The sequence below is a fragment of the Zonotrichia leucophrys genome, chromosome 6 (genome assembly GCF_028769735.1).
Source record: "Zonotrichia leucophrys gambelii isolate GWCS_2022_RI chromosome 6, RI_Zleu_2.0, whole genome shotgun sequence".
NCBI lineage: Eukaryota > Metazoa > Chordata > Aves > Passeriformes > Passerellidae > Zonotrichia > Zonotrichia leucophrys.
In genome coordinates, this window is record NC_088176.1 from 26,703,012 (window position 1) to 26,716,826 (window position 13,815).

Consider the following 13,815-nt stretch of genomic DNA (forward strand, 5'->3'; position numbering starts at 1 on the left):
AATGAAAGGCACTCACCCATAGTCTTGCAGTTTCCCTTGATAGTCATTTAAGGAGGGAAGCAATACTTTTGTTAGTCATTTAAGGAGGGAAACAATCCTTGTTGCCACCAGGCCACTGGACATTAACCAGCAGAGACACTTAGACTCTACAGGCTATCAAACCATGACACCCTAAGAATAATTATTAGCAGGTCCATTGTGAAAGGAAGAGAGATTTCATTGAGTGTCCCTGCCCTGCAGTGTTGGTAGACACAACCAAGCCAGATTTAAACCAGCTGTGGCAGAACTGCACCCAGAAGTGGCTGATCCACTGACTAGTTTCACCTTTGCCAATGTCTGAGATTGTGTGGTCACTTTGTAGAGTGGGCTCTTCCCTTCTTCTCTCTGTGTGACATCAAACACACGAGTATCATGGCAATGTGGATGTGACATAAATGTACAAACTTCAGAAGACATCAATCTGAACTCCAAATCCAGCCCTCTGTGCATGCACAGTGCTTGCACCGTAAGGATGCCACAGCAAACAACAGTGTTAGACATTTTGGGGGACAGAACCTTTTTGGAAGATAATTTTGTATTTTACTACTAAATAGTCAGGAGATATCACTACAGAAAGCCACAATGTGAAACTGGCAAAGACTTGTACTATCTTCAAATTAAGTTTATCGAGGACTAGAGCAGAAAGTACAGAAATGATTGATGTGCAGAGAAATGAGACAATGGTAAGTCTCCCATGTGTGAACTCTGTACTCAAAGGAGTTGCACAGTTACATCCTGATCTTGTAAACTGATAAGACAAAGTTTCAGATATGCAATCTTCAAGACAAGCATAAATACTAGATCACATGTGATCTTGGACTTGACATTCTCATTTTCATTGCTTAGATCCTCTTAGTTTTCTGCTTTATGTCTTAGTGGACAATGTCAACACTCAATCTGTTTACATACAGCTTGTACAGAAAGTTCTCCTTTTCCCTGGGTCACAAATGACATTTTTCTTCCTTCTTATTTCCTCTCATCTTAACAAGAAGTCACTGCACTGAAAATATTTCATTTCCAGTTAGTCTGGAAGCATTGACATTTTTGGCATTTTTAGGGTAGCCTGAAATATGGATGGGAGAGTAATCAAACCATAGAATAAATATATATTTTTAAAGTAAATTGGACATTATAGAAGCTGTCTTCCTGCTTCATTAGATTTGGTGTAATACATGCCTTTGCAGAAAGATTACTTTGATTAGTTCAGCAGCTCCTGAGAGCCTATTATGAAAGAATATGCAGTGTAAAGGAGAGAAAGCAAGTTTTCCCACTGGGAAGCAGATGCTAGTCCCAAAGAGGGCTGCTCATTTGGTACCCTTCCTTAGCCTTTGGACTCTGCTTCTCTGAATGCTAGGCTCTTGCAAGCTAAGGAAACTATTTCTGAAAATGGGACCTAACACTCAGATTCATGGCCAGTGGAGATGTTCTCATTTGATGGCAGTTGTGTGATCCTTTATTATGGCCAATTGCTAGAGGCAATTCAGCTGCCCTGTTTTATGTGTGATGACTCTGCTTCCAGGGAAGGAGAGGAATCATCCTACAACTGTACAAGGTTTGAAGTATGAAATATCTCACTCTCTTGTCCCTAGGGCTCAGGAAGTCGGACAAAGACATGCAGCAATACATTCACAAAACTTTTTTTCTCTCAGGTTTTCTTTGCTTTATATGCAGTGTTAAACCAGAGAGAACAATTCTAAGTATTTTGTTGAGCAATAATTGTTTTTCTTTATAGTTAAGGCTACTTCACTTGAATTTATTCAGAATATTAGACTTGTGGATCAGGAGGGAAATTTGGCTTCTCTCTCTCTCTCCCCCTTGCTTATTCTCTACCAAAAACTTACCTCTGTTGTATTTCTGGGAAGCCTAACGGAGAAAACATATCAGTTTATGACCCCAGGTACTTTCCAAAGGCATTAGGTCGTTCTAAAGCTTTCCAACATTTCTGCCACAAGTTCTGTGTGTGAAACATGCAGAAAGTTCTCCTGGCTTATGGCCCAGGTCTGAATTACCCTCCAGTAACTTCTAGAGAAAGGAAAACCTTTCTAGCATTAATCTCTCAGAATTCTGTCACATTGAACTATGGTGAGAACAGCCTTCCCACCTTGAGAGCCCTGCTTTCAGCTGGATGCCAGCTGCCTACCAAGCTACTTCATCCCTCCCCCTCTTCAGCAGGATGAGGAGGGAAGGAGAAAATCAGAAAAAACCTGTGGCTCAAGATAATGGCAGTTTAATAAAACAAAAGCAAAGACTTTGTGGAAGCAGAGGAAAAGAAAATACTTATTGTCTACTTCCCATCAGCAGGAGTTGGCCAGCCAATACCCAGGAGGCAGGGCCTCAGTAGGCACAGCAGTTATCACAGAAAACAAACATTGTAATAACAAATGCCCCCTGCATCCTCCTTTCCTTGCTGAGCAGACATCATAATGAGATGGAATATCCCTTTGGTCAGCTGGATCTGCTCTCCTGGCCACAGCCCCTGCCAAGATCTTGCCCACCCGCAGCCCACAGGCGAGGGGGGAATGCTGGAGAGGCAGCATTGCTGCAGTGCCAGCACTGCTCAGGCAGAGCCAAAGCCCCGGGCTGTGAGCAGCCCCTTCCTGGGTACCAGCACAGCACAGCTCAGGGAGGGCTGCGGTGCCAGAGTGAGCTCCAGCTCAGATGGACCCAGGACAACCTCTTGCTGCTGATAATTTACTTCTGTTCACAGTTTTTCTATAAATTACAGGCAAAAATAGCAGAAAGACCACAGACTCCGGGACCCTTCCAGGAAACTGAGAAAATTGTCTAACAGAAAAAGGGAAAGATAACATCTGGATAAAATTTAATTAAAGTCCAAATGAGTATAAGATTTCTTTCACAATGACGGGAAAAGAACTCATTTTCCTCTTCTTTGGCTGGGAGCTGTGGATAGAATTAGGTGTTAGCTCATCTCCAGGAATACAGAGTGCACTGCAAGAAGAGGCAATCTGCTGCCTACAAGGTAAACAGACTGCTTTTGGGAAATGCTGGGAGAGTTAAAAGACCAGGGGCATGGTCAGCTGGGCATCAATGACTTTGAGGCACCTTTACAAAAGCTCACCTGGGATTCTTTAAACTTTCTGAAAGACCACCTAGGTTTCCAAGGCCAGCATATGGAAAGAGGAACAGAGTTCTCAGAAATGGTAAAGTCACACTTTTCTTTGAGTGCAGACACAGGTCTGGGATTGGAGTTACCACAGAGGAGGCATTCACAAAACCAAGTTGTTTGGTATTGTTAATAAGTTGAGTGATTGTATTTTTTTTACCCATTGTGCTATGGGGAATGATAGCAATAATTCATGTAAACATCTTGGGGAAGACAATTCTCAGTACTCAAAATATGCTTTGCTTGCCCTCTAGACGTGCTAGGTAATCCTGTAATGAGGATAAAGGGCAGAACTATCAATTTTTCATTTGAGTGTCCATTTATTTGCAGTATCTGCCTTTCAAGAGGCAAAATCACACTATAAAATCTGAGTACAGAGCAGCCTTCCCCACACAGCTCCCCCTGGATAATGTGAGCCCTGAGTATCTCCTTTGGCATTGCTTCTCAGTGGCTGCAACCTCTGAAAACATGTTTCTCCCAAAAGAATTTTTAGGGCCCTATTTTTGTACTGGTACCTGCAACAAATATATCTGCTTAGATATGCAGGTGCAAACTGGTTGCTCGTTTTACACAAAACTCTGGTTTCAACCATCTGTGTTCTTTTTGCCTTTTAACAGCTAAGATCTGTCAGAGGGGAGCTCTCCCACTTCTTAGCTGTTCTGAGAGAGTGCACTGCAATTTTGGCACCCCAAATAACAAGGCAGGGAGAGAACTGTGCAATATATATCTTCTGTGTGCTCTATTGATCATAAAAATTAAATTTAGTTCTTTGTGCCTGCAGAAACTTGGCAAGAGGACAGGCGGCAAGAAGACCCTTTGTAAATAAAATTGTTAAACTGAATACAAAGTTCTGTATGGCCTTTCATGGGAGCATACTCTTGGGACTCCTCAAAGATCAATAGATAAAATAGAAAACAGTAAATCAAATCAACATGGCTTCCATTGTGCTGTAGAAGTGAATAATTCACCTCCTGGGTAGTTCTAATTTTGTAGGGTAGCCAAGATCTATGGCGAACAGCAAAGGCACAAACTGTAGGGTGCAGCCAGCAAGCTCTCACTCTGGGCTGTTTAGCCCCACAGCAGGAGAGGAAGAGTCCCAGAGCTGGGCCAAGTACAGAAGGGCCAAAACAGAAAGGATGGTTTAGAAAAGTCCCTTCAAACACAAGATTTTTTCTAATACTTAGCAAAACCAAAATCTTTTCCACTGAGATGAAAAGATTCCATCAGTGATAAACAGTCTGATTGTAGCCCTGTAAATGGCGTTAGGCTGCAAGTCTATGGAAGGCACAATCCAGCAGCTTCCCTGCCTGAGTTCCCCCAGCTGTGTTTCCAGCTTCCTCTGGGGGTTCACGGCTTCAAGGGCAGCTGGCTTGAAAGGATCAGCCCATCTCTGTCCCTCTTGTCCTTCCTCGCAGAATCTGAACACAAAGGAGTTCTCAAAACCAGCCAAGCTGGACTTGCAGTGCCTCCAAAAAAAGCCTCTTAACCCTGATTTGTGGAGGGAGCCCTCAGATTCATCCTTCCCTGTCTCCTATGGCTTAACCTCTTTGCAAACCCTTCTCCAAGGAACTCTGGTTAGCCATACTCTTTTCAAACAGTTTCAGCTGGAAGCTTCCCTACTTCTAGTTCCCAAATAGGAGCTCTCACCTTCTCACATGTGAATTAAAGCTGATTGTGCTGGTGCAGCTTGGTGCCTATGTTGGCAGGGAAAAATCATATTTAAAAGTGATCGAACAGTTGCTGTATCATTGCAGAAAAAATGCCCCATTTTTTTGGCAATAATTAGATACAAAACTTAAAGAAAATTTCCCCTTGTTACTCTGTTCCCCTTAATAAACCATGTCTCTGTCATATACAAGTCAGTCTGCAGTGGGCTGAAGTGTGGGATCAGCATATGGTGGTGTCAAAGCTGCTTTGTAATTTTTACTGAAAAAATCTTTGCATTATGAAAGATTTGCTCATGCAGAGATACAGCAGAATTGTGTGTTTCCCAGCTACTATACTATGCCAATAAGAGGAGGATTATTGACAGGGAAAGAGTGAGAAAGAAAATTGCAGAGAAATTGTATCAAGCATTTTACCCCTACTGAAATGCTGGCTGCCACTAGAGGTGCACAGCAGTGCCAGGATTTGGCCAGCACTGGCAGAGAACTTGTACTGCTTACAGGGAGAACTACTGGGACTGTTTGGACTTTGTTGGTTTTTTACTCCCATCTGCTTATGTGGTAGTTACTTATGAAATATACAGAACTCAGTGACTTGAGCCTCTTGTGGGAGGGGCTGCAGAAATATCTTGCCAGGTAAGACAAAGGACAGTAATGGAGAGAGATCTCTGATGAATAGACTACGGAAAGATGAACACTATGAAGCAATTTTTATCCACACACAGCAATCAATATTTAAACCCTGGTATTTGAAAAATAATAGTTCATGATAACCAGAGAGTAAACAAAGTGGGATGTCACTTGGTATTAAAGAATTATCATTTTTCTCCTTAGATAATAGCACAATTATCCACAAATTACCTGCAGAGAATATGTTTGCTGCCCTGATGGCTATACAATTACTTTTTCTGCCACACAAATCTTGTCTTACAACATCTCTGTGAAAAAAATCTTATCATTTCAAGAAATACCATCAGTGGTTATGTAGGTGAAAAAAGCAAACCACAATTGTCAAGTCACTGTTGGGAGGAAATTCGGTTGGTGCACTAATAAGCAGGCATCTCAAATCTCAGCAGCTCCCAGCCATTGCAATGCCCTGTTTTGCTGTTCTAGACCTGCACTGTGCCCAGTGCTTTCAGAAACTGGAGCAGGATGAGAAGGAAGAAACAGACCACTCACTAACATCACTTAATTTTCAAAATCTTGTATTTGAATTGCTTCTGAAAACAGCCTATGAGCAAGTGGAAATTAAAATTGCCAGAGAATATTTCATCTGAGTGTGTAAGAAATTTCAGTGTCCTACACAAGACAAAAGAGCCAGCAGTTGCCTGCACCAAATTCTGCTTCAGCTGCAACTGTGTACAAGATTTGGGCAGGATTCTGTAATGGCCACTGAGAACAGAGACATTATGAGGAGTTTGTCCCTGCTGCAACTCAAAACTCTTCACACAAAGTCTGAAATCAAACAGACCTAATGCTTAAGCTAGAGCAGAATGCAGTGCAGATATACTATCAGAGGTTCTCAGTGTACAGGAGCACAAAGCCATATATCTGTTTCTTTATAAACTCTTCTAGGGCTGTCATCCAGCCTGTTATCACCGTGGACTCTGATTTCCCAAGTGTCCACACAAGGCCTCTAAATGAACACATTCTTCTTTGTTTAGCTCTGCAGTGTGGCCTTTATTAATACCTACTCTGCTAAATGCCTCCTCTGGATCTTCAGTGACTTCTGTTTCAGTTGCTATGACATCCAACCTTAATTAATGGAAAGTACAGGACAGTTATCACAAGTTTGCAGGCAGGATGCAAGGTTGCAAGTGAGACTGTGTACAGCTGAGTCCAAGCCCTTTTCATTTTGATCCTATCCTCTCCCAGCTCCCTTCTTAAGCTGTTGCTACCCTGTGTCCCCTTCTTTGACAGCCCTCCATCCTTCTTTTCTCCCAAATCAGATAGATATTCTGGTTTTCACTTTAAAAAGCCTTGATAAATTCTCTATATCCAGCTAAGCTATCATCTTTCAGACAGCTCTGACTTGCCAGCTCTCTCATCCTGTCAGCCAGTGATGCCCATTTCCATCATTCCTGAACAGTTTCCACCATGCATGATTTGCTTGTCTCCATGCAGTGCTGCGTGCTGGTGGCAGTGGCAACAAGAGACATTGCCAATAGCTGGGCTGCAGGCACACACAGCCTGCTGGCCATGCTGACACCACTGATCTATAGTGTCTGATTATATCTGCCCCCTCCTGCCTGTCCACCACCATTTCTGCTCTCTTTGTACTTTGATAACAAGTTCTTTGGAGCAGAGACTTGTTATTCCATGCTGGGATGGTGTTTTGACTTGCCTAACATTTCTAAGTATTAGAGCAATGCAAATGCAAATCGCCATTTTCTGGTAATGCCATGAATTTGCTTAACAAATATACTCAGCTCAATTTTTTGGGTGAACTCGTGAATAATTCAGTATGACTACAAGAAAATGTCAGTGTTCTGTTTTGGACAGCTAAAAATGGTTTTCAGAGTTTAAAAAGCAAAAGAGTAACCCTTCTGAATACATACAGACCTCAGAAGCAAACCGGTATGAAGTGATAAAAACTGGCAGCAATCCTCAGAAAGTCAAACTGCAGCTTCTTACTTCAGTTGTACAATTCTGCCTACTCCCTTCAGAACTGGCATTCCTGCTCATGACTTGCAGATGATGTTGCAAACAAAAACATAATTGGGAGATAATTTTGCTGCACAGCAGACAAACATAGACAAGCATGTCACCTCTACTTACTGTAAGAAATTTTCACTGAAATGATATCCTGAAATTCATCTATGTGATAGGGAATGCTGGGCACTGCACTCTATCTGCTCTTTCCAGATGGCTAAAAACGTGCTTGAAAAAGGAAAACACATGAACAACATCAAGCCTTGAGTATGGGCTTGAGTGCCCAGGATACTTGAGTGATTTTGCACACAACCACATAGTTTCCTTCTTGTACAAACTGAAAGGATGTCACCAGTAGGAAGTGACTGACCTCTCCCTGTGTAATAAACCAGTGGATTCATGATCATCAGATTTAGACAGGCCTTATCTCACTTCCAATGAATGACTCAGCTACTTCATTTCCTAGGGAGAAAAATTAATGTGGCCTTTTCTAAGCAGAGTTTCAGTAATGAAACTTAAGACCACAGAACACCTCAACAAAAAAAATGGACTTTTAAGAGGCATTTCTCCCTCGTTACAAAAACATTATGTGTTTCTACCCCTTCTTGCAGCTTCAGTTAAAAAATGTAATCTAATTCTTATCCTCTCTTGTTCCTCCCACCAAAACAAAACTCTATCCAGCCAAAAAGTTAAGTCTTTGCCCTTAATGCACATACATTTTACTAAACAAATGCATTGCTGCTGCCTTTCACTCAAGAGGTGAAAATGCTACTTTTTAGTATTCATTTATAATAACTAACAGTCAGAAAGCAGAGGCAAACAGAAATACAGTCACTTCTGTCTTCCCAAATTTAACCGAACTTGAAAATATCCTAACCATGCAATCAGGACAAATTTTGCTATTATATTCTTGACCATGGACATACTTAAAAGCCCACAAAGTCTTTGTTTTCAAATTCATTGACTGTGGTACGATTACTTTCTTGGACTTCTTTTTAGAGGGAGAGTGCAGGGCTGTTTATCTCTCAGTTCAGAGAGAAACTTCCTTGGGCAACAATCAGAACTTGTACTATCATTAGACAACTGCAGAGATCTGTCTGCTCTGGCATACTGCAAACAAGGCAACAGTGGTAATCGTTGTTTACTCCACAAACAAAAAAACCTCATGGCAGCACTCTGAAGTTCAATACCAAAGAAGCTCAGACCTTTTTTCTGAGTATAATCAGCAGACCATTATGAGTCAGTCCAAAGGTGTGTCAAACCCCACATCCAGTGACTGAAAGCAGCATGTCAGGAAAGAGTGCAAGAATACAGAGAGATTTCCCTAAAACACACTTTCAGCCTCAAACAGCATGCAGCTCAGCAAATCTGTGCTTCTCAATCCATATTTCAGTGATCTAACTCAAACATTGATGGGGCTTTTGTGGGTTTGTCAAAGGACTCAGGATGTAGGTAGGAATGTAGGTTCAAGTTGTCAGTGCAAAAGTCTGGGAAAAAAAATGCAGCAATCTGAACCATGAAGTTATTTTGGTCCAAGCTAAATTGCTCTTTAGCTTGAGCACAAGCACAGAAATCTGAAAGCTAACACAGCCTCTCTTAGAAGGTTTTGTATAATTTAAACCACAGTCATAGTACAAAACCAGTTTTCAGCTCAGCTTAGCAACTCTCTTCATGACATACAAGTGCCTTTCGAATGAGTTGTCAGAATGAACCAGCTGGGACCCAAGCTCTCTTTCCTTCCTTTCTTCTAATTATTGGGAGAGAAATTATTCCTCTTAAAATGAATTCTTGCTTCACCAGTTTTAATGAAACATGTTATTTTTTTTAATATCCCAGATAGTCTTATTAAAAGCTCAGTTTTTCAAGGTTTGATGATCAGAGCTGAGATTCACATTCCAGAGAAGTGCCTGCAACTGAAGCACCCAGACTACCTGAAGATTTAGGAACACGGTTTTTGTATAAGAATTAAGCCTAAGAATGGAGAGGCTGACTAGAACTAAAAATCTAACACAGTAATGCAATATAAACATAGGAATAGTTTCTAATCACTGCTGTTTCTCAGGCTTTTCTTGTACTTTTATGGTGCTTCTGAATTTCTTACCTCTGCTTATTGAAATTACAGCAATAACAGACTTCTCACGATTCACAGACCATAGAAAAATAATGAAGGGAGACTTCAGAGGGACTTCCCAACTATTCCACTGGGACCAGGCTCTTAATTTTTGGAAGCCAGTGGAGTTATGGATATATGACAAATATCCACTCACAGGGAGATGAGTATTGTAGTCCTTTAATGATCATCTGTGCATGAGCATTCTGGAACCCTGGTTCTGAACTTGACCTATATAGATTGTGAGGGCACTTGAGGTACTTTTCTGAAAATACATATGTAGGAGTCAAAGATGCTGGTGATCTTTTGTGCAGGGTACTTACCTAACTAAACTCTGGGGAATAATTTGCAATTTGTTTTCTTATAATTAGAATTGCATGAGGCAGAAGGTTGATGCTGTTTAAATTCAGGATACAACTTATTTATATACCAAAAGATAGAAATTACTCAGCTTATTTAAATTAATTTAAATATTTTTCCTTCACAGGAAGGAAAACCTTTTTTAACCGCCTGTCCCCAGCTGAGGAACTTTCTGCTCCATTTAATACATACTTCCCTCTGTCTCCTTGCAGAAAAATAATGGCTATTAGGTGGCAAGTCTAACAGAAAAGCACCACCCGGGCACATGCAACCAGGTACATTTAAAACTTCTGTAACTCTTATTTTACAATCACCTGCACTAGCTTCTGTATGAAAGTCCTAACTCTTAATTTACACAGGCACGTGATGTTTTTGTTTCTGTCCCACAGCTGACAGAGGTGATACATTCTAAAAGATGAGAATTAACTTGAATGACTGAACCTCACAGACATTTGATAACCTGATATTAAGTAGGATTTCCCCAAAATACTATTTAAGTACTTTAAAACCCCCTGACTTTGAAATATGGTGTAGATTATCAGTGCTGACAGCAAAATATGAAGTCAAATTATTATAGCTGTGCAACAGAAATAGTGAGGGACTTCAAAGGGCAGGTGATGAGCTATATACTCTATTAAAGAATAAGTCTCCAGGGACATAAGCCATCAGACAACTGTAGAACAGTATGCAGAAAACAGCCAAAGAGGTGCTGATGACTGAAGTTTAGGTATTCAACTTATAAAGCAATTCAAAAGCGCAGACTAAATGATAGCCAAAAGAACAAATACTGTGTAATAAGTTACTAGTTAAAAAGATAAAAGGAGCCAAAGTTCATAGTCTTTGAATTCAAGAGATTGGAGAGTTGGATCTGGGTTTATGGGGCTTGGTCACAAACCCAAAGTGCACTGTGTTGCCCTGGATGAATTGGGAGAAATCCAGCACCAAGTTATCCCATGTAGCTGGGAACTCCAGAGAATCTGGAACCTGGGAGTGGTGGGATAAGGAGCTGCTTCAGTGGCTGAAGAGCCTGCACAGTGCCAGCAGCAGCCCTGATCCCTGGGGAGCAGAGCAGCCGTGGGCAGAGTCAGGCTCTGGAAGGAACAGCACAAATGAAACATCACCCTGTTAACTTTGAAAAAAACATTGCTGCACATGCATGAGTTTCTCATTTCTGTACTACTTTATACTTTCCAAGTTTAGTGCAAATTTCTCTTACAGAGAAGGTAGATAGAAAGCACCTAAGTAAGAAAAACCATAAGAAAGGGGACAGACAAGAGCAGAGGAAGGGAAGGAGTCAGCACAGAACTGACCAAAGCAAGCACTAAGACACCATTCATCAAACAGAGGTGCCAATCCTTTACTCTCTAGGAACAGAAATAAATCTACTTACAGCATTAATCAATAATGCCTGAAATCAATAATACATAGCAGACTAATGCAACTGAAAAGTCATTAGTGGTGTGGGAGGCTGACTTACTAAAAGCAGCCTGCATGAACATTGACATTAGCTCTAGTCAGAGGATGGACAATCTTGCCTGTGCAAAACCCAATATTATATCTTCAAGTGATAGGAAAAGCAGATTCTGATTTTTTTTTTTTTTACAAGAAAAGAACTGTCAAAAAAAGCCTCTTGATAGATCCCTTTCAATATTTTTTGCCTGGAGCTTCTAAACTAAAAATATCTTTGTTTCAAGAAGGTTATGAGAGGATATTCAGGGTTTTTTCAGGATACATCAGTAAAAAAATAACTAATTGAACTATCTTTTGCTAAGGGGAAACAATTTAGAAACTTTTTAGTAAAGCACTAACTAGCACCAGAAGCTAATATGGGAAGTAAGGAAATACAGCTGTTATAAGTCTAATAAGTCAAATCAAATGTATCTCGCATAAGGAATACTTATTGACATGAAATATTTTGATCTTACTAATGCTTCTGACATTTATGTGAGAGGATTACAAATTTGTACAGCAAGTCTGTCACAGGAATCATCCCTTCAAAAAAGAGACTCCTCTGAAGAGCCGCGGTACTCGGACAGGAATGGCCTTTGAATGCCCAAAGCAGATGGAAAAATCTCTTGCAGGTTTTGCTCACCAAAAAACTGATATTCCAGATAATGAAGAGCACACAAAGACAAACAGAAGAGGTTTCTGGCTTTCTCATTGCCACCACCCACAAAGGAGGAAAACCAAAGCTAGTTTTATGGAGAAAATGAATTCTGAAATTCTGTATCAAATATTTTTTTTAAAGCAACCAGCAGACCTTTAAGACTTCCAAAATTTAATGCAAATGCTGATCATGTTACTGCCCTCCTCATTCTAAAGTTTTTTAGTAACTTCAGACCCCACTACTAGTTTTCTTCCCTTTGTTTTATGCCTCTGGTTCTTTCTTTTTGTGCCTTTTGTGTCACTTCCTTGAAAGACAAGTTAAAAGCTCAACTATCTGGAAATAGCAAATCAGGCTAAATCACAGGTAATGCAAATTCTATTAATAAAACTATTATCAGAAACTGGGCAAGTTTCCCCATATAGATGAAAACGTATAAAATAAGATTGCAGAAGGTCTGTAAGAACCAGTGTGATAACATAACTGGCATTCCCTTAACCTCTATCAAACCTCATAATGCTGTAAAGCTTATGGTAACTGAAACATGCTGAATCAGGTTGATTTTAATTTTGTTTATGCATGTAGTAGATTAAGACATAACTAGTTTTAACAGCCCTTTTGTTGGCCAGGAAAGTAAATATCAACATGCTCATTTCACTAATGAAACACATAACCTTGGCTAAACAAATGAAAAATTAAGAGCATTGCATCCCTGCAGGTCTGACCAGAGCCCACTGTGTTAGACTAAGGGACACCCTGGTGAAAGCAAAACTCTGAGATGAGATCTCAGTCACCCCTGACCATGGGGTAAATCCCATAACGGCAGACACTGAAGGGATTGAGATCTTTCAGGAGTTTGTATAGGAAGAGAAGAATAAATTTATATAGTATTGTACACACTGATCTATCAGTGCAGAAGATGTCATCCTAGGGGTTGGAGTCCGGCTGGGAAATTGAGTGTAACTGGAAAAAATTAACAGTAAGGTGGACTCCTAACATTACACTCATTACTATTTAAATGCTGTTCTGTGAAAGCTTGATAGTTCAAGGCAATAGCTCATTTTCCCAACTTGTGCTGTTCCTGTTGCACTAGAAATATTGCCTTTGTGATGAAGGACTTCTTTTATCACCTTTCCACCTTACTCTCTTCTTCTCATCCCAATCTTTTCTTTTTCCTCCCACTCTTCATTCCTTTCCATTTTCCCAAGATGTATCAGTCATTCATTGCATTCTCTTATTTACCCTTTTTTAATTTGACCATCTTTCATCTTCTTTGAGGAAGAACAGTTAGTTTTGTAGGAAAATGGAAAAGCACAAAAGTAAGCTATTTTTCTTAACAGAGAACCATACTTGCAGCAAACTAATGTGGGATTGTTATTGCTTGGAACAACTCTGAGTTTCACATCAGCCAGTCCCACTCTAATTCTGAGTCAAAGAGCTCTTTGCACACCCAGCAGGCTAACAAATACATAAACTTTTTAACAGACCTTTAAAAAGCTTTCACTCCAATATTTGGTGCAGACTTAGAGGCTTTTTTTTAGGTAATGAAGGAAGCTTCCTTTAAATAGAATGACATTACTTCATGATAAGATGAAAACATGAAAATGTTTTCACCCCCCCAGAGAAAATGCACACTACTGCATGTTGCTGCATATAATTCACTAGTTGAATTAATATAATTTGGAAAAGCCTATGCTTATTCTAAAAAATAATCAACGCATTAAAAGAAGTCCAGTACGTGTACTACCAGAAATTCACTATA

At 40.3% G+C, this 13,815-nt stretch overlaps 2 protein-coding genes across 10 annotated transcripts in view; one reads left to right on the top strand and one right to left on the bottom strand.

Moving 5' to 3' along the window:
• Positions 1–13,815, top strand: part of WAPL (WAPL cohesin release factor) — a 133,663-nt gene that overhangs the window by 34,721 nt on the left and 85,127 nt on the right. The window lies entirely within an intron of this gene.
• OPN4 (opsin 4) overlaps positions 1–13,815 on the bottom strand; it is a 40,368-nt gene that overhangs the window by 23,906 nt on the left and 2,647 nt on the right. The window contains exon 2 of one of the 9 annotated variants that reach the window (XM_064716965.1): positions 6,522–6,582. The exons of the other annotated variants lie outside the window; for them this stretch is intronic. The gene's annotated coding sequence lies outside the window, so the exon portion shown is untranslated. The remainder of the gene's footprint in view (positions 1–6,521; positions 6,583–13,815) is intronic. 9 annotated transcript variants of the gene reach the window in all.